This window comes from Cuculus canorus, chromosome Z (genome assembly GCF_017976375.1).
Source record: "Cuculus canorus isolate bCucCan1 chromosome Z, bCucCan1.pri, whole genome shotgun sequence".
NCBI classification, from domain to species: Eukaryota; Metazoa; Chordata; class Aves; order Cuculiformes; family Cuculidae; genus Cuculus; species Cuculus canorus.
In genome coordinates, this window is record NC_071441.1 from 57,807,456 (window position 1) to 57,830,085 (window position 22,630).

Sequence of the window (22,630 nt, forward strand, 5' to 3'; positions counted from 1 at the left end):
ACCCTCTAGTCAAAATATCAGTCCTGACTTCTAGACTTTTGACTGTTGACATGAAAATTGGATTACAGGATTTACCTTCAGTGCTACTGGTGATTCCATATTTTTTGCTAGATCAGGATTTCATCAAATCACAAGAAATATTATTTTTTAATTTCACAATTATTTTTGTCTTTCACAGTTAGGAACATTTGTGGAGACGGGGTGAGGCAGGAATCAGTTCCTCATTTGCGTGGTTGTTTTCTTTTAGAGATTAAAAAAGCACTTAATTCATCCTCACCAAACCCTTGTGAAAGGCTCTAAGAGTCATTCTTCTGGAACTTCTGTTCATATCTCTTAAAGAAATAATCATACTTTACACTTATATAGCACCCTGAATGTGAGGAAGTCAGAAAAGGCAAAGAAGAGCAGATTCCCGAGATTTTGACAGAAGAAACCAGAGAAATTCTCGTGGGACTCGGAGAGTTGCCGAGCAGGGATAGAAAATAAAAAGAGTGAGAAGATATTTTTTCAGGTTCTGCATCTTAGCGAAAATAGAAGTTCTCTTGGGGACTTCTCTGAAACTTGTCACAAAACTGCAATCTAGCCATCCTAGGCTAATGACAGTCATCAATGAAACTCGATTTTCTTTCAACTGTCAGGTTGAAGAAATAGCTAAAAGAAAGAGTGGAAAGATATATTCTTTTTTTATTTTCAGATTTTTGGGTTACTATTATCTGACGACGATCATTTTGTGGAAGATATTCAATTGATGCTATAACAGAATTTGCAAGGGCGACCAATCTGTCATGATTATGGTAGTTTCAGGCAAATCTATGAAGTTGCACAAAGAAATAACAATAATTTTTAGGATTCCTGCCTAGATGGTTAGGGGAGTTCTTTAATTACGGGAAACTCATGGCTTCTTGGATGTATTAGCTCTATTTTGACCCCACTACAAATGTAACTTCTACACTGACATAAAATAACATAACAAAATATTTTCCCTTTCCTAATGTTTTTATTTCAAAAAAATTCAGAGTTTACATATGCTAAGGAGGTTTTCAAATATTTTGAACCGTATGATTGTTATTGTGAGTATAATAGATTAAATTTCCTTAATTAGCCATCACTCTAAAGAGTTTACCATTCCCAAAACTATTTTATTTTAACATCACTCTTTTTTTTAACAGATGCCACAATTAAAAAAAAATCTATAAATAAATACACTGAGCAATTTAAAACTGAACATTTTTCTGAACCACCTGGTTGCAAAATAATATTTACGTACAAATGTGCAATTAATACAAAAATATTATCTTGCAGTCACGTTTTGTGTCATATAAAAGTTAAATTAGCACAATAAATTTTCTTTGTAAGACATTTTAATTCTGAACTTAAAAGAAAATGATAAATTATTTTAGCAATTCTATAACTTGCTGTATATAATGCAAAACATATGGCTCCTTAAAAACAAAGAGGCTGCCCCTGCGAAACACAGACGCACTGCTTGATTCTTCCAGTGTTAGCAGTGCTGGGAGTTGGGATTCGGCTCCAGCTGATCTAGCGCTAAACATAAGTTGAAATCGGACTCAGGCTGTTGGTTCAGAGCCCTGCAAAAAATTGTGTTTGGGACATTGGCATCCACAGCCAGAGTCACCGAGGGGGACTTCGATGCCTGCTGTGTACCGAAGTTGGTGTAAAATCACTGCGATACACCACTTGTAGGGAGCCTGGCCTGTCAGGATAGGCACAGAGCGCTGTGGAAGCACTCTTTGATTTGCTTCGACACATTAACTCCCTTTCTATATTTCTATAAAGGGGGATGAGACTTGATCTAGAACCTTGCAAACAATGCCAAGACAGACACGCACACCTTCATCCCAACAGTGGGAATAAATGGAAACAAAGCAGGGATGCATACCTCCAGTACAGCGTAAAGCATGTTTTCTTCAACACTGTTCCTTTGCTGTCTTTTTTTCCTTCTTGCCATTTTAGCAAACTGTCCCTCTTAATTCCTTTTCCCCGTACTAAACTCAAACATCAGTAACAACAGAGTGTCAGTCAGCCAAGGGAACTGGCTTTCAGCTCTACTGAAGTGCTGAACTGCCTTCTCACCCATTTCTGCTGGGCCTTTGTGGCCTCTGGAGGTGTGAGCTGTCATGGGACAGAAAGGCTGACGTGCTCTTAGATTTTACCAGTGGTCTGCTTGGAGACTCTCAAGTGAGTTTTCACACATACTGCATCACGCAGATTGGTGTAAGGAACAAATGGTCATTTCCCCCTCCATGACTGCTGTCTTTTTCAGTTGCTTTACTCCCAGGCCTTTGCCTTTGATGGGCGTACACTTTCAGCCTGCTTGCACAGTTGTCTTTGTCTCTTTCCATGTGTAACCCCATTGCAAAGAACACCCAGGCTTGTCCCCAGAGCTGTGAAAGAGGTCTTCCATCCTGGTGCACAGATCACTACCGTATGACCAAGGAACACAGATCTCAGCACATCCTTCATGTTGATTCATTACCACATTCCTCCCTCTCTCCAACACACCTGTGTCTAAAAGCCCTCAACTCCCATGACTCAGGGAGCTGATGATGCCAGGACTGTAATTTGTATCAACTTCTTCCTGATCAAATCACAGCTGGGCAAGACCACTGTGCTGCTAACAACTTAATAGATAAAAAATACTTGTTGCACCTACATGTAGTGCACTAAGAAATAAGAAAAACAGTTCAAGACCATGTTGAATGGGGCCTTGGGCAGCCTGATCTGGTGGGATGTGTCCCTGCCCATCACAAGGTGGTTGGAACTAGATGATCTTTAAGGTCTCTTCCAACCCAAACTATTCTATGATACTATGAAAAGTGACAAGTGTTGCTGCTCTGATACTGTTATTACTACTCTACCTGCTGCTGCTGCTACTACTGGTCCTGCTTTGGCTGTTTGGAGTACCAGGTACTCACAGACACCTCTGAATCTCATCCGACTTTCCATACCACAGCAACAGGACATTATTTGCATGAAGTTGAAGTTCAGAGACCAAGAAAATTCAGTTTGCAATGGTGGTTCTCAAAACTTTCATTCATTTATGTTTAAAATGGGAAATAGCTGAAAACTCAAAAGCTCTGACTTAGGTATGTACAAACAGACTCGCCTACTCCTTTTCTGAAAGGACAAGGCTGAAATGTAGCCAATGAATATAATGTCAAGCTTCAAAAGGACAATGAGGAACTTTAAGGGCAGTCAGTTTTTCTCTGCAAAGCACAGGTACCCTGGCTCTGAGCACAATCCGCTCTCCTCCGTGACTGCCAGGCAGATGCTTTCTGTGCTTTACTAAATTTCAGGAACTGGTGGAACATTGCTATATCTCCTCATGTTTTACTGTCATTTCTGCATCTCTTTCAGGCAGAGTATTTCAAAAACTGATGTTTCAGAGCAGGAAGTGTTGTGTCACGATTGTTTCACCAGCACTTAAAATGTCATTCCTGGAACTTGTTTCATGAGGCTCAGTGTTTCTGGAAGTAATATGTACAATGCAGAAGTTATATAAAGGATTCAGACATGCAATCAATAGTAAGAAGTGCAGAAGAACCTCAGACATGCAGATTTCAAATGCACCAGGAAAATAATTTTCCAATGTCATCCAGCAAAAGTTCATCCAGTGTCTTCCAGGGGTCTTAAAGCCACGCTAACTGAGATGTCCTGACAAGTGACATTAATTCCAAATGGACAATAATAACTCCCTTTCATCCCATTCTCCAGAACATACTAAGATCTTTGGTGTCGATAGTTTGGCCCCCAGAGGTAGGAGACAGATCTTGATTTTCTGTAACCAACATTGGTTTTATAAAGCTAAAACCTACTCAGCAAACATGTGCAAACCCAGTATCACACAGAGGTCTTTTTTTCCTTGAATGCCTTTTATGCCTTTTATGGCATGCCTTTTATGGCATGTTTGAAAGAGCATTGTTTTTCCTCCTACCACAGGCATTAGTGATAGTAGGTACATCCTGCAAGAGCTGAAGACCATTCATGCACAGACATGAGAGACCTCTCAAACAACTAGACTTACCTGAAAGTGCCAGCTAAAATACAAACATTTCCCAGGCATCAGAGCAAAGAGAAGAAAAATATACTATATCCCCTTTTAAAGCTTATCTGGAAACGAAACAAAGCTTTTATGCGAATAAATATCTAGTGAACCCAAAAGATGAAATGAAATTTTTTAGGTGACCTGAATAGAAGTAAAAGACTAGATCAGTTAAAAACTGATTAAGAAAAGAAAGAAAATAACCCCAAAATATCTTTCAAAACCCAGCTGAGTCCCTGACAAAGAGAACTGAATCAGTTAAAAATAATAATCTCATAAAAAATACAATTATGGTACCCCAAGGTTATCTGTTTATCAGATTTCTATTGTACACTTTCCATGTGTTCTTTTCCTTATACTTCTGCTGATCCTTCCCAATATTTTAGGCAATTTCTCTGAGCTAATAAGCAACCTTCCTGTATTTTTCTATGGCACAGTATTTCTTCATATTTCTGTCACAGCTTTTTAATGCCGCAGTCTGCAGTTAGAGCACAGAGAGCCAATGAAACTACTTCCACCCTCAGAAACATGCAGGTTCCTCTCATATTCTTGGAAGTTGTTTGTTTGTTTTTTTTTTTAATACAAACTTTTTATGATTTCAGGCCAGCAACAATCGTCTTCTATGGAAATTTCACCTGCCAATGTAAAATTATACATTCAACAAGAAAAAGTATAAATTGTTACTTCAAGTGTATATATATTTAATAATGTGCATTATTAAGAATTGTAATGGGCATGTAGCCACCTTTGCTGCTAATTCCTATATGTTATCCCACTGTTTGTATGCTGGTTTTATCCACGTAGGGAAACCAGTTAGGAGCTGTAAGCAGGTTGATGGTTCCAGCCCATTCAGGCTGGTGGTTTGTACAGAAGATAATGTGAAAATACCCCGCCAGAGAACCAAATGTTTTGTTTTTCTTCTCCTTGGGGTGACCATTGTCTCCAGCTGGTTCTATACTCAATGAGTCATTAATTAAACCCGAATTCTTTGCAAGTGGCCTGTTGCAGGGCTGTGGTTTATTCTTGCTTGTTCTTCTCCCTAAAACAATATTTTGGGGGATTTCAGGCTGACGTTATTTTTATGATTTCACATTTTCTTCGCTCTTCTTCCTTCTACAGCGAGTATTCCTCTAAGAGACAGAAAGTGAAAGGCTCGGTTAAGAAAAACACAGCCACCTCCGAAGTGCTAAAACTGCAATAAACCCATCATCTCTAACAACAGCGGAGCATGAAAAGATAAAAAACAGCCTGCCAAGAATGTAGTAACCACCCATTCACTTTTAAATGCTCTCCACACTTCAATGCACAGACCTAATTACTTTTCTGCATTCCCAAATCCACTTTGCAGTGCTGCAATCAGAAACCTGGCGTTAAAGTATTTTAGACTCTAAGGATCAAGACTAATTATGGGCCTAAGCTGCACCTTTTGGTTTCCTTATGAACCAGGCTGCCCCCCTCCCCCAGCCACTCCACCCCCTTCCCTTCTTTTGGGATGCTTTAAAGCACGCTCCACTAGAAGAAAGGCTGTCCAGTCTCAGTCGGGGGTGAAGTAAAGAGAGAATAAAACAAAAAGCGACTCAGTCCAACTCAGTAAGCTTCAATGAAGCTGGTATATTTAATGCGAGCCCAGGGTTAGCCTACAGAATTGTGGCAGAATGCAATATTCTCAACAAAAAAAGATGTGTTTAAAGTCGGGCAAGGCCCCATAAGGCTGTTGTTGGTGTTTAAGCAGTACACCGAGGTATTTAGCTCTGAGCGTTTCTAAACATTCCAGCTGAGAATAAAACCACAGCTTTACAGTAGCTTCTTAAAGGTTTGGGGGGCTGGGAATGTTCCCTCCCCCTTGCATTGAAAAGTCAATAAACAGTAGGAAAGATCATGTCATAACAAAGATGAAGCCATCTATTACAGGGTATAGTGATGGCTAATGGTGCTATCAGAAGGACTAATCTCGTATATTAAATGCTGTAATTGTTATAATAATATCATGGTTATTAGAACACCCAGGCGTGGGGCATTTTTCATTTTATGCAGCATGAAACCACTGCTGACCATCTGCCCTTCCTGTAGTGGGTGCTTGCTAAAATATGGAAATATTAGATAATGATGTCAGCCACTCGGGTAGCAGCCTGCACCCTGAAAACATTTTGTGATGTATGTATCTTATTTTTCAAGGCATTTACCAAGATGCTTTAGGTCATTTTGTCTGGAGCTACACTCCTAAAATGCTTCCAGTCATGCTAAAAAATTATCTGTAAAAGTTGGCACTGTGTAGAACTTTTAGTTCCACTTATTTAATAGTGGTTATTATTATTATTATTATTAATAATAATAATAATAGTAATGTAACATACTTGTTGCTTGTCACCATACAGGTGGTGAGCCACTATTTGAAATAACCCAAAGAAAATATTTAGTTCTCTGAAGTCTCCCTCTCTTCTCTCTACAGACAACACAACAGGCTCAGATGATTACGAATCCCATAGTTATGGGCACATAAATGTTTTAAACCCTTGTCTAGTTTAGGATAATCGAAATTAAATAGTCATCCGCAGCTGCTATTATGAGGGGAAGGGTTAAAACAACAAGGCGGTCTGCGGGGCGATAGTTCATGTGAAGGTTTAAGAAAAATAATAAGGGAGTTAGCAGAGAGCATGCACATTGGCTTGCAACTACCAATTAACCCTCCTTGTTAGATAGGTAATTTATTCCACTCAGCAGCATCAAATATCGGACAAAAAGGTGGCCAAAACAGTAATTATCTTCATGGAATTCAAAGGCATGAAAGCCATAATTCCTAAGAAATAAAAACAGAGTTCTTTTCATAGTATATGCTTCATCTAAAGACTGTAATAAGAGCCAGGCCCTAGCTGTGACCCTTTACACTTCAAGGTGAAAAAGTAGGTTAAAGAAAGTAATGGCAATAATCACAGGGCTTTTCTACATAAAATAGTCTCTGAGTGGAGGTCAAAGATCAAACACTCGGGGCACTACCTGCGTCACACAAAGATCTCTTCCACAATAGAAAGGAAGAGCAAGACTGGCAGGAAAGAGCAATAAGACTAATCAATTCTAAAATTATTAGAAAAAGAAAGAGACAAAAAAAAAAAATGGATTTTGAAAAGTCTGGATGAGATTAAGAGGAAATCTGTTCATTTTCTCTGTAATTAAAAAAAAAAAATATGCCTGAGGATTTCCTGCACTTCCCAGAGACTTTCTGTCAGGAATGAATGTTAAATATTCCATCTTCATCCCCACCTACCAGCGGCATTCTTTTGCACTATCTGAAATGGCCTTTAAAATCTTTTTTGTACCAGTTTGGATACTCTGACAGAGAACTGAAGACAACTATCTCTTGGGATTATATTATAATTTTTTGTTATTGTTAAGACTTTGAATGATTTTTACACCACAGCAAGTAAGATCCCTATAGTAAGATTGTGTGAGTTATAGGAACAAATTTTACATTAAGCATCACTAAGTGGAACACACTTCTCCTGCTCCCCATCACTCCAGCTATTTGAGAGTTCGAAGGTAGATCCCCACTATGTCATGTAAGAGGAATCTGGAGCTGCCATATCCACTGCAGTCTGTTGTGTCAGCTATTTCATAATAAAGTTATTTCATTTCCTATTTTTCACTTGAGAAGGTTAAGGCACACATCCAGTTGCATGATTTAAACTATACTTTATTTTATAACCAGCTTTAAGTCTTACAGGCTACATTTTAACACACAAATATCAGCCTATTGACTTTACCAGGCCTTCTTCCTTTCTTAAGGCTGGGCAGACATCAAGATTTTGTTGGAATAGGAGTGAAATGCTCAGCAGCGAGTATGATCCAGCACCAGCAGAGTGGAGGGAAGTGCAAGACATGCTTGCACAAAGAGGTTACTTGCCCGGCCAATGTTTTTGCCTTGGTCTTCCTGGAGTTTCAGTCATCTATGTTGCACCCATTCCCTCTGATAAATATTTCCTTACAGCTGAGTATTAATATGTTTATCTGCTCTGCAAGCAGGCTTGTGGGTTCCCACTCCACCATGGAGTTTTGCTGTGAGATATAAAGCTGATGGCATAAATGAATCCAGAACATGATGCTCAGGCACAGAATGTTTTCTTGCTAAAAAGGTTATCGCAAAGGTTACCTTCAAGACACGCAATTGTATACAAACAGCCTGTAGCATTAATTGGCCAGTCTTTTACTAGATGACAAGTTACTATGTTGTCTTCCTGACTTCCTAATGGGTAGCAGAAGAGAAAATTAAAACAGTAAAAATTAATCATGATGTTTCTGGCATCACAGTGTGGACCTATTTTATGGGAAACTTTAAAAGACATGCACCATGTAACTAATGCTTTCCATTCTCTAGGTAGAATGCAACAAAATAATAAGAATACACTGCATGGTTCCCATTTTTATTTATTTATTTAGGTTTTTTTGCAGATGGTAGTATTGACAAAAGACTTTTATTCTTTGCTGCTACTATGGAATAGTCAAAAACTCCTTGTATGTCTGAACATTTTATATCATATAATCTAATAATTCAGTATAGCATCAGGTCACAGAAGGCTGATTCATCTATCTGACACATTCAGCTATCTATTAGATATATGCTAACCCTTATGCCCATACTGTACAGAGCACATTCTGTAAAAACTGAAGGAAAATATGACTTGACTTTATTTTTTCTAATGGGTCAGAGAGGTCACAGGGGTGAAAGACAGAAACATAGGTGCATTGTTCATCTAATATTTATTATGTTGAGTGCATACAGATTCTGGTAGCATTTTCTGTTTGCTGAACTGCCTCCCCAAGATTTTAAGATAGGCCAAGAGGATCCAAGACACGAAATTGCATCCATTTCTTCTGCAGTGTTACTTCTTGGAAACCTGCTCTCAGAATTTTCTTTACATACACATCTTAAAGCATCCTCTAACATATGTCACCTCCGATATATGCCTAATTATTAAATTGCTTTTAATGTGCTTAAGTCAAATATTTGCATTCATTGTCAGATACCAGAATTCACTTCCTTGTGATGTAGTTTCAAATAGCAATTATTGCCTGATGACTCCTCAGAAAAAAAGAAGCCTTAATAGCCACCACACTAGAAGGTATAATGATGGCTACATTGGCCTATTTTTTGAGATCTTGGCCAACTAGCAGAAGGTCACTGAGTCTCATACCATTGATGTGATCTGACTGAGCATGAAGTTAAAATTATAGTCTCACAATGAGCTGTGATGTTTTGGGTTGCAATGTTTGCAATTAGCCACAATGTGACCTTCGTGTTTCATCCCTTAAAAGCAGAGTTACATTATTGATTATTATTCCTGGCATTGCTGTAGTTTATTAGTTTTGTCAGATTTATTTTATATTATTTGCCACATGAGAATTATGTGGCATGTCACAGAGCATGTGACACACTTTTTTATTACAGCAGATGTTCCTAAAATAGATGTAGGCATCTCTGCAAAAAGCAGCCCCTCTGTGCCAAATTCCAGCTTGTGCTAATGTGGGAACCCAGTAGGATGAGAGAAAGAGTATAAAGAACCTTTATCCATTGCTGCTGGAATGACAGTTTCTGAATTTTGAAAATGCACTGCAGATTGCAGTGAGTTGCGAAGAGAACTGGAATGGCAGAGGCCAAATGCTGGCTTTGCTCCTCTCTCTGCCTCTCTCCAGGGCACAATCAGTGCCACTTATTACTGCAATACAGCCCCCCCGAGAAGAATGCAGGAATATTTTGTCAAAATACAACCAGTATAAAGTATACAGAATTTTTGTCTAGTGTACATAAACCTCAACAAGAGGCTCTATTTTTTTCCCCAAACATAGTCTTTTGGGGTGTAGTGAAAGCACCAAAATCTGTGACCACATAACTTCTTCTGCCATATTTCATCCCATTATTCTTACTGCAGCCTGCAGGGGCATGGAAATTTATCGTAATTCTCCCTCTGTATTGAAGTTGCCACCAAACCATCTATTATTACCATACAACAAATTTTTCTCTAAACTTTCGTGAGCATTTTAAGTAAGCTTGTTCCTAAGAAAAAATCTTGAGAAACTTCAGTAACAACTTCCCTCCAAAATGATAATGCAGTTTAAATCATTTTAGTCTTGGAACTGAGCAGAGAGCAGTGTTTCTTAAAACAAATCCAGTCCCTCCAGCTTCCCCAATGATTTTTACATGTCACTATCTGGTACTTTGTTAATGCCTAGTTAGTTGTGATGTATCTAATTTCCTTTGTCCAAATGAGTAAGGGATCTTTTCCAAAAGATCTGTCAGTTTGCCTGGCAGGATCTTACTTTGGTTCTGCAAGTTGCACTTAAGTCTATTTTTCCTGTGGTATCTGATGAATCAGATGATTGGTCTTTAAAATCTGTTCTGATATATATATTATCTATATATCTATATATATCTATATATCTATATATATATATCTATATATATCTATTTTAAAGACTTCTTGATGAAGCAGAACTGTAGGGCTGAGCAGGGATAACATAGGCTGCTAATAAGACTAGTATGACTTGTAGAACTGGTAGGATTAGTGGGCTTTGCTATGTCCAGGTCTGACTGTGGAGGCAGAAGAACTAGTGTGATCTTGCAGAGAAGTTTTGGAGATGAAGTAAAACTTATGACCCTGAAACTATATAGAGGGACATAATTTGCTTGTTCCCTATATCCTGTGAGAGTGAGCAGAAACATAAACTTTTCTAATGCTAATTTGGCTACATTCCCCTGTTTTCCAAAATCTTACTCTATTGAGTACCATGTCTCTGGCAAGTTTTCAACATCTTCTGGGAAATGGTGCCATTTCCCTCAATGATGTGAAAGTTCTGTCCAATAGGACATGTTGTTATTTTTAGGAGAAACAGCCACAGAACGGTTAGGAATTCAGTCCAGCTTTTCAATTTCCAGGCCCTGGTTATAGAAACTGAGCATTCCAATGCAAGGCATTTGCTGTAACTAACTCAAAGTGAAGTAGAGGGAACGGTTCAAGGTAGAGAAACTGCAGGTTAAAACACCCACCCAGAATCCATATTTCAACTTGTATAAGAATAGGAGCTCATGTTGGAGCAGTTTGATTTTCATAGAGGTCCAGTTGTGCATAGCAAGCTGCAAAGAAAACACACTTACATAAGAGGGAGGTGGAAAGGTGTTATACTGGCTAAGGGGGTAATGTGGGACAAGTTTTACCAAGACTGAAGGTGTGGCTCAGACGTTCTGTGTAAACAATGGATTCAATAGAACATTTATGGAATTAAATGATTTTTTAAATAGGCAAATTAGTGCTGGAGAAGAAATGACACTGTGTATACATATATACACAGAGTAAACTATCTCTGACAGCCAACGATAATCAAAACCCAGAGTTTTCCCACCAGAGATTTCCCAAGTTTCGCTTGCACATTTCAGTTCTCAACAACTGAAGAAGATACCTTCAGGGCAGAAATTCTACCAATGAGGCTCGGGAGGTAAAGAGGTAATAGGCCATGTGTTGTGTGATGAATCAGCTCAGGTTGGAAAGCAGATATGATACGACCCTATCTGGCAGCATGGGAAGACAGAGAGTTTAGATTCCACCTGCTGTCAGCTAAGCCTTTGCACCACTTTGCTTGTGTTTGCCAGGATATCCATAAACCTATGCCAATAAAAAGAGGCATATGTGTTTTCTAAACTGGATTGTAATATTTTATAACAAGTTTATTAAGGATATGGTCCAAGTTCTTCAGTTATTGCTGAAGAGCATTTCATTACTGACTGCTAAATTATTCAGGTGGAATTACACTTACCGTCTTTCTTTGGCTCACAATATTCTTCTGCCTTTATAGTGATGAGTTCTGGGTGGATTCTCCAGGTACTTGTTCATGTTGCTGTCCCTTTTTGTTTCCCTTTATGTCATTTCCAGCTCCCTCTTCACACCTGTGTTTAGTCCATAGGCATGCAAATAAATAGACGTCCAAGTAGGGATGTGCTTCCACAGCTCTTTTTTTGGCCTTCTCACCTTGATGACAGCCTCTTCAGTGCCAGTGCTGAGCATATGTCTTTAGTGTTGTTATCCACAAACAGTTCCACTTGCAAAAGTCTTTCCAGTGCAACCTCTGTGAAAGGAAATTTTCAAACTGCATTCAAACGAATAATGAAATTCACCTTCTTGTATCACTTGGACACTTCTGTGTACTGGATTCAATACCACTTGTGGTTTCTCAGCTGCTCTGATAAACTGGTTAAATTACGGAGCATTGACTTATTTGAATTATAAAAGCTCCAAAGAGGTGCTCATAGATAGTTTGTGGATCCAGCTGTGAAATAAGGGTTATAATGAAATCTTAAATACAATGAGGCATTGTGTTCAACACAACAAAGGCAGCAAATTAGAGAGAGCCTCCACTGGTATGCAATATTCCACAGAAGTTACCACATCTGGCTCCCAGTGGGCATTGACTTTGAGAGGCTCAGGATTACTTTCTGCAAACTGACATTACTTGTAGTTATGTGCCACTTAAATTGTTTTCAGAATCCACATTGTCAAATTGTTCCAGTGATTTGCTGGAAGGAAAACTAAAACTTCAAGGTCAAGCCACCACTCTACCTCTTCTTGGAGTACCATGGAACCAGGTCTTTCCAGAGACAGGAAAAAGCAATATTTCCTGAAGCAGACTTGCCCGTCTAGACAGAAAAAATAATTTACCACCATATCCCATACTGTTTTCTAATTTCAAAACACATGGAGTCCTCTATTTTGCTGCCTACGCTGACAACCATGTCAGGCTGCAGCACCAAAGTGGCCACACTGGAATGTAGGAATCACATGCTATTGCTAGGATGCCTAAAGTAAACCACTGCCCTGTATGGAATTGCTCTCATATGGTTTCTAGGAGCTCAGAAAGCCGCAGTCCTAAGAAGTAAAACTAAAATCTAATCACTCCTCTGCTGACACTGTGGTGCTCAAGGGTTAATTGCTGCTGACAATATTCCTGGGTCATCTTTGCTGATCAGGTGTACTCCAAAGGGTTTCCAACCACAGCTATCCTGAGGATGCCTGGTGTCTGCACTGACATAGCGTTGGAGCAGAAGCAGCAGCAAGCTTCTACTTTCGCTATAGTGAGCCTTTTCCTACCCACAGTTACTCATGGGAGATGTGCTAAGTTTCAATTCTTCTGCCATGGGCAGAGGCACCTTACATTAAATCAGGTTGCCCTGAGAAGCCATGGACGTCCCATCCCTGGAGATGTTCAAGGCCAGGCTGGATGGGACTTTGGGCAACCAGATCCAGTGGAAGGTATCTCTGCCTATGGCAGGAGTTTAGAATTGGATGAGCTCTAAGGTCTCTTCCAGCCCAGATCATTTAATGGTTCTATGATTCTATGATTCTGAGAAGCTGATGAAAGATCAGGTGTTTGTTCAGCCTTGTTTGGAAAAGATGGGGGAGTTTTGCATTCTGCATCATTTTTTGGGGTTTTTTTTGCCTTGTTTTTCTGATGAACTTTTCATAGATGGGGTGAAGTAGCAGAAGGCCTGAGCACTGCTGTTCAATCTTTGTCTAATGGTTTGTAAAGGAAAGGATGGCACAAGAGGGACAGCTTTGTGTTGGTCTGATGCATTGCAGCATAGGAGGGCAGCCCTGCAAACTTGAGACCTCGGCATCCTTTTCATTCGGAGGCAGTTTTTCAGCTGGTGTGTAAGAAGGGGAAAATTCACACCTGTTAATTCATATTCTTATGTTTGATTTTTTAAAATAAACCTGTTTACCTGTACACAGGGGCTGTTTGCAGAACGAGCACCCACCTCATATATTTCATGAGTAACCTTGAGGGCTTCCAGTAAGGTAATTCTTATGCTGGGATGAGCTAATCTCTCACAAAATGCTACACCTGCTTCGTTCTGCTAACAAATAGTCCTTTGCCTGCCAAAGACTGCCTGACCTGACTTATTATACCTTCCCCATCAGCAGAAAGACTCATATCATCACTGGGCCAAAGGTGAATTGCCTGGAGACAAAGTTGGAATGAATTTTTTGCAGTCCCATTTCGCCAGGCATTCAAACCACTTCATCCTGAGGAGCGAAGACCTTTAACTCTGTCACATTTATATATGCTTATAAGGATGGAACAAGTTCTGCCCGCAAATCTGCTCTGGGTGAATGTATCAAAACAGGTAAGCTGGAGGAAAGTGTTATTGTCTCTCCAACCTTTTGTTCAACAACACTATCACCCAGAGGAAGAAGAGGTGTAGAAGTTCACTGCAGTGCTGATGCTCCCTGTGTCTATTAGCATCTCTGGAGCTAAACTTGCATACCATGCTGTAACACACGCTTATGCATGCAGATATTAAAATCCAAATACAGCGATGGATTGCATAGGGAGGTCGAGAAAGGGAAGTGAGGAACTATATTCTCATATTTGGCTTCTGGCCCAGAAAAACATCAAGATGTTTCCAGCTGATGCCATTTTTCCATTTGAAATGTTGCTTTGTATTTATAGTTTTCTTAATCCCTAAAGCAAAAGAGGCTAATATTCATTTAAAACCCAATAACAATTAAAATCCCCAATAACAATTAAAACCTACGATGAACAACTGCTCTAGCTTTGTTTATTGCACGCATAAATAATCATACTTCAATGAACATGTTAGTATCTATGATCTCTTCCCAGATTAAGGTTGCCTCAAGACTGCTTGCTTTGGCTACTGTAAATGTGACATGAATTACACTCAGGAAAATGTGTCTTACATGCTGAGTTTGAAGTAAATTATTTTCTTCTAATATACCTACACAACTGTCACAAGGAATTACACTGCAGATTTAGTGATGTTAAGTGTCAATTGTAATTTGGTGACAGCCATTTTATTGGCTATGCATATTGCTCTGCGAGGACCTGCTTCTCAGTATGGAGGCCACCGTATCATTAAAAACCAGTGATCCTTCACTGATGACATAATTTGACTGGCAGAGAGAGGAGCAGTGAGGGGCTTGCTTCCACCTGCATGGAATCTGCTGTGTGTCAGAGATGAATTTGCCTTCAAATTAGAAACAGCACAGCAGACTGGTGGCTGTGATTTTGCTTGATTTCTTTTAAGGAGTTTCACTGGAATGGTTACTGAGCAGCTGATAGGAGTCTGCTTTAATATGTCAAACTTATATATTATGCAGCCTGTAAACATCTCAAATATTTTTATCCACAGTATACAGTGAGTTATCAGTGAAATACTTTCAGCTGAACTGAGCCACATGCTTTTTCTTCTCCCCCCACCCTGCACACTCATCTATCCATCCACCCACCCATCCATCCATCCTTTTGTCTGCAAGTCTGCCTCTGCAATAGGCTTGGGATATTAAATTTATGTGTTAAAAAAGGAAAAAAAATGTGTTAACATAAAACCAGTGTTTCAACAGATAAAATAAATCATACAAGCTGTGTAAAAATTTAGAGTAAGAGCAGAACCATAATCATACATTCTGAAAATTTTATAAACTGACAATTCAACTTACGTGTTTTATGCTAATACACATAGTGGTAGGTTCTAACAAACTGTGATTCACACATAAAGAGTAGAAAAGTTGAAGGTATTATATATGTAATATCTATTTTCACATGTACATCTTTATATATACATTATGTACTTATTCTGAGAAACAGGAAATAGATTCTGAGACTTTCTTAGCAAATTTAAATCAATATAGCTGCCTTTCCATTTTCAGTATTTAAATTAAATTTTTTGCTGCAAGGCACTGCAAGGAACAAAGCAAAGTACCTTAAAAGAAAGTGTTTCCCTAGTAATTTCACCTCATTTCACACCTATTTGGCAGCTTTTCTTAGCCAATTGGTTTCATTGAAAATGCTGACAATGTTCACCCATTAGAATTGTCCGTATGGTAAGGTGTGCTTTCCCCTTAGATTCACTTTATTAACTTTAAATGCAGAAAATAACTTTTTTTTCCTTAAGACTACCAACATTCCTAAATATATACTTTTGTCTATCTCCCATTTTTTCACACTGTTTGTTCTACTTTTTTTGAAAAATCTTTACTGAACAATAAACAGCATAAATTATTCAGCCAATTTCAGTCCAGTGGCATAAATCATACTCTAGCAGACATGCTACTTATGACAAATGCTTTGTCTAAGAGAAACATACCACTGAAGGTTTAATCAGGAGCTCTAAACATTTCAGACTTGCTCAATTTTATTCTTGGCAAGAAGCACTGTTCTTTCCTATGTCTTCCAAAGCTTTGGGAGAATGCTCACTTTCCCATGAGATTACGGAGGTCATTTTTACCCGCTTCAGGAAAGGTGAGGGTGTTAATAAAAGAGCACTTTCCTCAAGAAAAATTGAAATGGGACTAGAAAAACTTCTTGCTCTTGAAAGCTCATTTCAGAGGCAGCTTTGGATGTTTTAAGTGCTTCCTATGAGCTGAAGTACCACAACTTCCACACTGTCCTGTTTGAAAGCATGAAGAGCATGTATGAAAACAGAACCTTTTATGGGATAAAAAGGTTTCTTAAGATTTTATCAGCAAAATTTGAAAAAAAAAGAAAAGTGACACCTTCTCTTCCAAACTAAAACCCATCTGTTTTGCCGTACTATTTAAAAAAGCCCATTAAGGGTTTGGGCACCAGTACCCTTCATCTGATTTAGAATCATGGTTTTATACAGTTGGAGTTGGAATAACTGCTTCACCCAGAACCAGACACTAGGTTTAGATATTAAATGGAGATTTCCATAGGTTCTGAGGGATTTTTAGCTTTGTTACTAGATATTCTGAAGATTATTTTTGAAGAATATATGCTTCACTGTGAGGATTGTCTCTTTTAGAAGCCTAGAGGCTTATGGAATAACCAGTCCATATCTCAACAGGTTTCTCATATTTATATATATGTTCTAATACAGGTCTTCAACTGGGACCATTCAAGGATTTATTCTGCAGATCCAACAAGTACGGTTCTGTTTTCTTGACTGCAGTACTTTTGTTTCAGCTTCTTCTATAATGTCAGCTGAGGTCCTGGAGTAAGGCTCTGCTTCCTGGATAGTTACCTCTCACACAGCCAAGAAAAACACTATGGAGTCAAACTTACATAAAACAATAACCTGAAAAAATGTTGGGATAACACAACAGCAGAAAGAGAATTGCAGATAAACTACTGTCGTCGGCACAGTGCAGAGTTTGTGCATAGTTGTTTGAACACAACACAAATTATGAGTACTTTTCAACTAAAATATACAGACTCAGGATCTAGCTGACCTTATCCACTAGATTAAAGCAACCCAAAAAGCAACCGTATATAGAGTCAAAACAGCTAACATGTCCTTTTAAAGAAAAGTTGTTTTTGTTATTTTTAAGTTCTGGCTGAAATGAAGACAGCTGGGTAGAGAAGGACCAGATGCAGAATGCCTATGCCAGGTTTTGTTATTTTAGATCATACTAGTCAGCAACAAATAAAAGGGAACATAAGTATTGACATCCTAAATCAAAGCGGTGATCCACTGAATCTTACAGATGCTTCAGTGTAAGAACAAGATGCACCACTAGACATCATGAGTGAGTGTGTTAGCTATTAGTGTTTCTTTGTGGTTCCTGAGAGTTGATGATTTGCATAAACCTTTGAGTTTGAGGCTGTATATTCATTTGACAAACATCTTCGAATTATATGTATTTAGATTGTTAGAAGTCTTGTTTGCCTGTACCCAGCCAGTCCTATGTGAGTCTTGTGAGATGCTTAGTCTCAGAGGTATCATGAGCTGAAGCTTCACAGCATCATCAGAGGCTTCTCTTTAATAGTTCACCTTAGTAACATTGCAAGAAGAAATCCAAAAGTAGCACAAAGCTCCCATTATAAACAGAAAAGAAAAACCACGTGCTTCTCTGCCTAAATGACTCTTATTTAATTTAAAAAAAAAACCAAAACAACAAAACAACCAACCAAAAAAAATGGATATATGGAATCTAAGGGAATGAAAGGGAGATTTTCTGCTACATTTTACTTCTCACTGAACACCATGGCACAGATAAGGAACACTTCTCTGATGTTAAAGCAGTGTCAAGAGCAAAAGGAAAGCAGAGTGACATTCTCTCTCACTAACTTAGTTGCTCATGCCAAGTCCATAACTTCATTCTGTCACTGTGACCTCTTTTGACCAGACTCGTATTCTTCCCTAGTCCTGTGAAAATCACTAATAGAACAAAGCACTGCATGATAGTTTCAAAGTGGATGGAAACGAAGAGACAGAAGCCCAGATCCTGTGGTTGTATAAAGGTCTGTAACCTGAATATTTTGGAATAACTTTCCCCTTTGGGGCATTTGGAAGACAGGCGGTCATTCGTCCTTCTCATAGCACTGTAACTCAGGCTTATCTGTAAAGGATTACTAGCCGGACTTTTTAAGAAATTTAGCAATGAATGTAAGAATGACATAGCAGATTGTTGTTGATGGGTCTGCTACCTAACAGTGAAAAAGACCAGGTCATAGATGTAAACTAGGAGTCAAAGATTTTGGGTATGGCTTTCAGACCATTTAACAAAATTCAACTGTATTTCTGTCGATGGTGATCTTGAATGTCATGGCGGTCAAAGTTTAAAATCAACAGGTGCAAAAAAGCCATAAATCACATGGAAGGGGTCAATCATGATTTATTTAGTGTATTATGTGTAGACTCATAAATAAGGATCAGTAAATGTGAGGTGCCTGAGTTGAAGAATACACCACCCAAAGTAGAATGAAATCTTAAGTTACACTTTCTTTACTATTTTTATATATTTTCCTGTGTATTCTTTTAAAATATTTTGGAAATCTGTTCCAAGTAGATGAGTTCACAGAAGCCTAACCTCTGTTAACATTAGTAAAGGCCAGGACTTAGAAATACTTAGGTATCAAACTACCTCTAGGATTAAAGCAAGTTCAAGCAAGGTCATACTTTGCTTCTGAAAAGACGTTAAGCCCCCCATGCCTTCCATGCTACAACGAACCATCACAAAGTTCACAACAACCAATTCTGTGTAATGAAAGCACACATTCACCATCTGAAATTCTTTGCTACCTTCTGTTGAAACCTGAACCTGAACTCACAAAACCAGCTGCTGAGGTATGCCAGTTTGAGAAGAGCTGTAGGATCACAAGGACGTATCACTTCCACTTTTCACAAACTTCTTCAAGATAGACTTTCTTCTGACTGCTTAATCATGACTTCAGTTAAGAAAATAGTTTTTTTTTTTTTTTTTTTCCCCAGCGATAAGAAATGTGGCTCCTGCTCAGAGCAGTGCAGTTTGTGAAGAATCATATCTGAACATTTTTCTGCAACAGCCCATTTTTCTGGGATGGCCAAACTCTACTTTTTTTTCTGTCAAGCCTTCTCTTTTAGTGTAACAAGTGATGAAAAAGTTCACTGCAGTCACTAGGAGGGCGCTTTTGCATACTTATACCAATTTAGTTCTTACTTCACTTTCTGTTTATATGTTAGAAGGCACAATTCATGACAGTCTCTTCACATCGGCAAGCAAATCACCTCTCTTTTCCTTGCGAATCTCACATTTGCCTCATTTTTCAGTGTTTTCTCAATTACAGCACCTCTCATCCCAGTAGATCCTAAAGTACTTGCCAGCTTAACACCCCCTGATGTACAAATGACTGCATTTCTCATAATAGTAGCATGGGGTTTTAACTCACTCTCATAACAACCTTGACAAGGCAACTTTATTCTTTAGCTAATGTCTTTAATTGGGCACACACTGGTTGTTAGGGTAGTATTAATTGTGAGCATCTGGGCATTTATTTATTTACTGTTTTTTTTTTTTCCCCCATACAGAGCAAGTACCGAAGTCTTTGCTATGAGAAAACTGACAAAAAGTCTTGGCACGTACCTTCAATTTATAAAGGCCTAAGAACCCTTAAAGGGGGATTACATTTCAGCAGCATCTTTTTAAATTTGTACAAGTTGTATACATCAGAAAATAGGTTAGTATGATAACTGGACAAATAAGAATGTGAAGCCTCGTTTGAATTCATGTATGTGTGGAAAGAAGGGGAAAAAATAGAAGTGTAGTTAATGTTAATTTTACTAAAAAGAAGTACAGCCTCCTGAAACTGAAGACTGGCCTATTGTTAAAGCTATGGCTGAAATGAAACCTTTTCATTATGGAGAAGAGTTGTTTCTTAAAGCTTCTATACCCCTTCAAGTACTATAGGGTAGGTCTGTAGGACAGCAAAAGGAACTCAGTGAGAGAAACCAGTTTCTGAGCTGTGACCAGCAAAAGGAGTACACGCACTTCAATTTTACTTTGTGTTCAATGTAGATTTCTACTAATGCAAGGGAGTCACCCAGGAAGTATCAGTGAATTACAAACACATGGGTATCAGTAATACTGTTGGGTGTGAAGAGCTGACTAGAGATACAGAGCATGAGGGAGTTTTTGGTAAGATCGTTGATGAAAACAACTTAAAATCATTGATAATAAGCCTACAGAGAGATACAGAAGGACCTGTAGGACAGGGAAGACATCGGTGTTTTTTCTTGAATGCTGACAGTAAGAACTTAAGTATATTCCCTTGGCAAAAAATGTAGAGTGGTTGGAGATTGCCATCCTGCCTGTTAATAGTCCTTTGCTGGAAGATGGCATTTGCAAGAGTGTGGAAATGTGTAAACACTCCTCACTTGTTTCGGCATGGAGTCAGTGGTGCAACTCAAACTCCTCAAAAAGGTGAGTTAACTCAGGGTCTGCTGTAGAGACTAAAGAATAATTTATCTATCCTAAACCTCTGGCTGACATAGAGAGGGAACTACTTCTAGTTTCTAGCTGACAACAATCACACAATTAGAGTGACACAAATATCTGTCTGTGTCTTGACTCCCATTGCAGATAAACCGGGAAACATTTTGCTCTGTGTCCTGTAAAGATAATGTTAAATGCCTAGTAAGTGTTTTGCAAGGACACTGATTGTTTTGAAGTTCTCTGAAGACATAAACTGCTTTGACTATGCTTAGAAGGTGTTCCAGCTATGGGTAGTAGCTAGACATAACAAAATAACACTTTCTTATAATGTACCAAAACATCGATATACATTCAGTAAACTTGTTCATAAGAGGAGCATAATTTGGATCACAGCAGATGATCCTGGGCCAGGAATATGGCCTGTAGAAGATAGCAGAATTTCTGGGGCAGAAAATCCTCCAGAACAAAGCTGTAGCTCTTTCAGTAAACCCCTTCCTTGCCTTCCATCTCCAGAGAGAAAGTTGCAGTGAGGACATGACTTTGTGTCCGTGCCAGGACATGGCAAGTTTCAGAAACTCCTACAAATAGACTAAAAATCCCACTAAAATTACAGATACCAAACTAATTTCTTTCAAGAATTAACTTGTTATTGAACGCATGAATGAAATGAGGCTGATGTGAATCTTCAGTGCACCTGTTGACTGGTTGTACTGTAGTGCCAAAGAGTGGACCGACATAAAGGTTGAAAACCCTGACAGGGATATTTTCCATCAGCATACCATAGATTTGCATACCTTAGTCCAAAACAATGGACAAAATTTGACTTTTCCGACAGAAACCTTGTGTGTCTCACCTTGTTCCTTTCCGAAAAGTCAACATTCAAGACAGAAACTTAACATCTCCTATTAAAATCCCTTGACCAAAATAAGAACTTTTTCAACAGCTATATGCATGTAAGTACATTTATTCACGTAATTAAAATTGCTTGGGATTAATAGAAAAAAAAAAACCACTTAAGCTTCCAGGGGACGCAGTCTAGCATTTTTTACGTTTTCCTAAACAAAGGATTTATTGTCTTTTATAAAACGTGAGATTATTTCTGCGAAAGTGGTTTGTTATATGTTCCCTCTATTTTAATACTCATTCACTTTGCATCGGGTGTGATATGCTCTTTTTTGATGAAACCTGGAAGTTTCCTTTGAAAAATGATGTGTCTTATAGATAGCATGGACTAAGCAATTTTAGCTATGGCAGAGCAATAAAAACCATTCTTACCATGGATTCATTGAAGGTGCAAGGACAAATATTAACCTTGGTAGGTCTATCATAGCACTTATTTAAAAAGAGAAGAAAGGAAGGAAAAGCATTCATATTTAAATTGTCTGTATGTCTTTGTATGAGGAAGCAGATTTATAAACATCAGCAAATAAAGATTTAGGAGTAGGATGCTGTTAATGTATTTTAAAAACAAAACATGAAACTAAATAGTAGTTTGCCTAAATCCCAAAGGTGGGTTTCTTGTTTGCTTTTAGTAATAAAAATACTTATGTTGTGTGTGCATATTTAAGTATAGATTTAGTTTGTTTAGCTAATTTGCAAATGATTCAGAAATTAATTAATAATGCTGATTCTAAATAAATAATGAATATAAACCCCATGCCTTACTATGTAAAATGGGAATATAATTAATTGACTATATCAAATGTAATACAGTAAATCTTTACCCATCTATAGAAATAATGTAAAGGCAAATTTTGTTCATTCTAAGCAAACAAGAAACCTATTGAAACCAATAGGTCTGTTCCTTGGATTAACGCAAAAAGGATTTGACCCATGCACGTTATTTAGGAATGAG

The 22,630-nt window shown here is 38.3% G+C and overlaps 1 long non-coding RNA gene across 1 annotated transcript in view; it reads right to left on the reverse strand.

Moving 5' to 3' along the window:
• The window catches only part of LOC128850420 (uncharacterized), a 99,493-nt gene that overhangs the window by 8,784 nt on the left and 68,079 nt on the right, over positions 1-22,630 (reverse strand). The window contains exon 2 of the long non-coding RNA XR_008447846.1: positions 11,864-12,172. This is a non-coding gene — a long non-coding RNA (uncharacterized LOC128850420). The remainder of the gene's footprint in view (positions 1-11,863; positions 12,173-22,630) is intronic.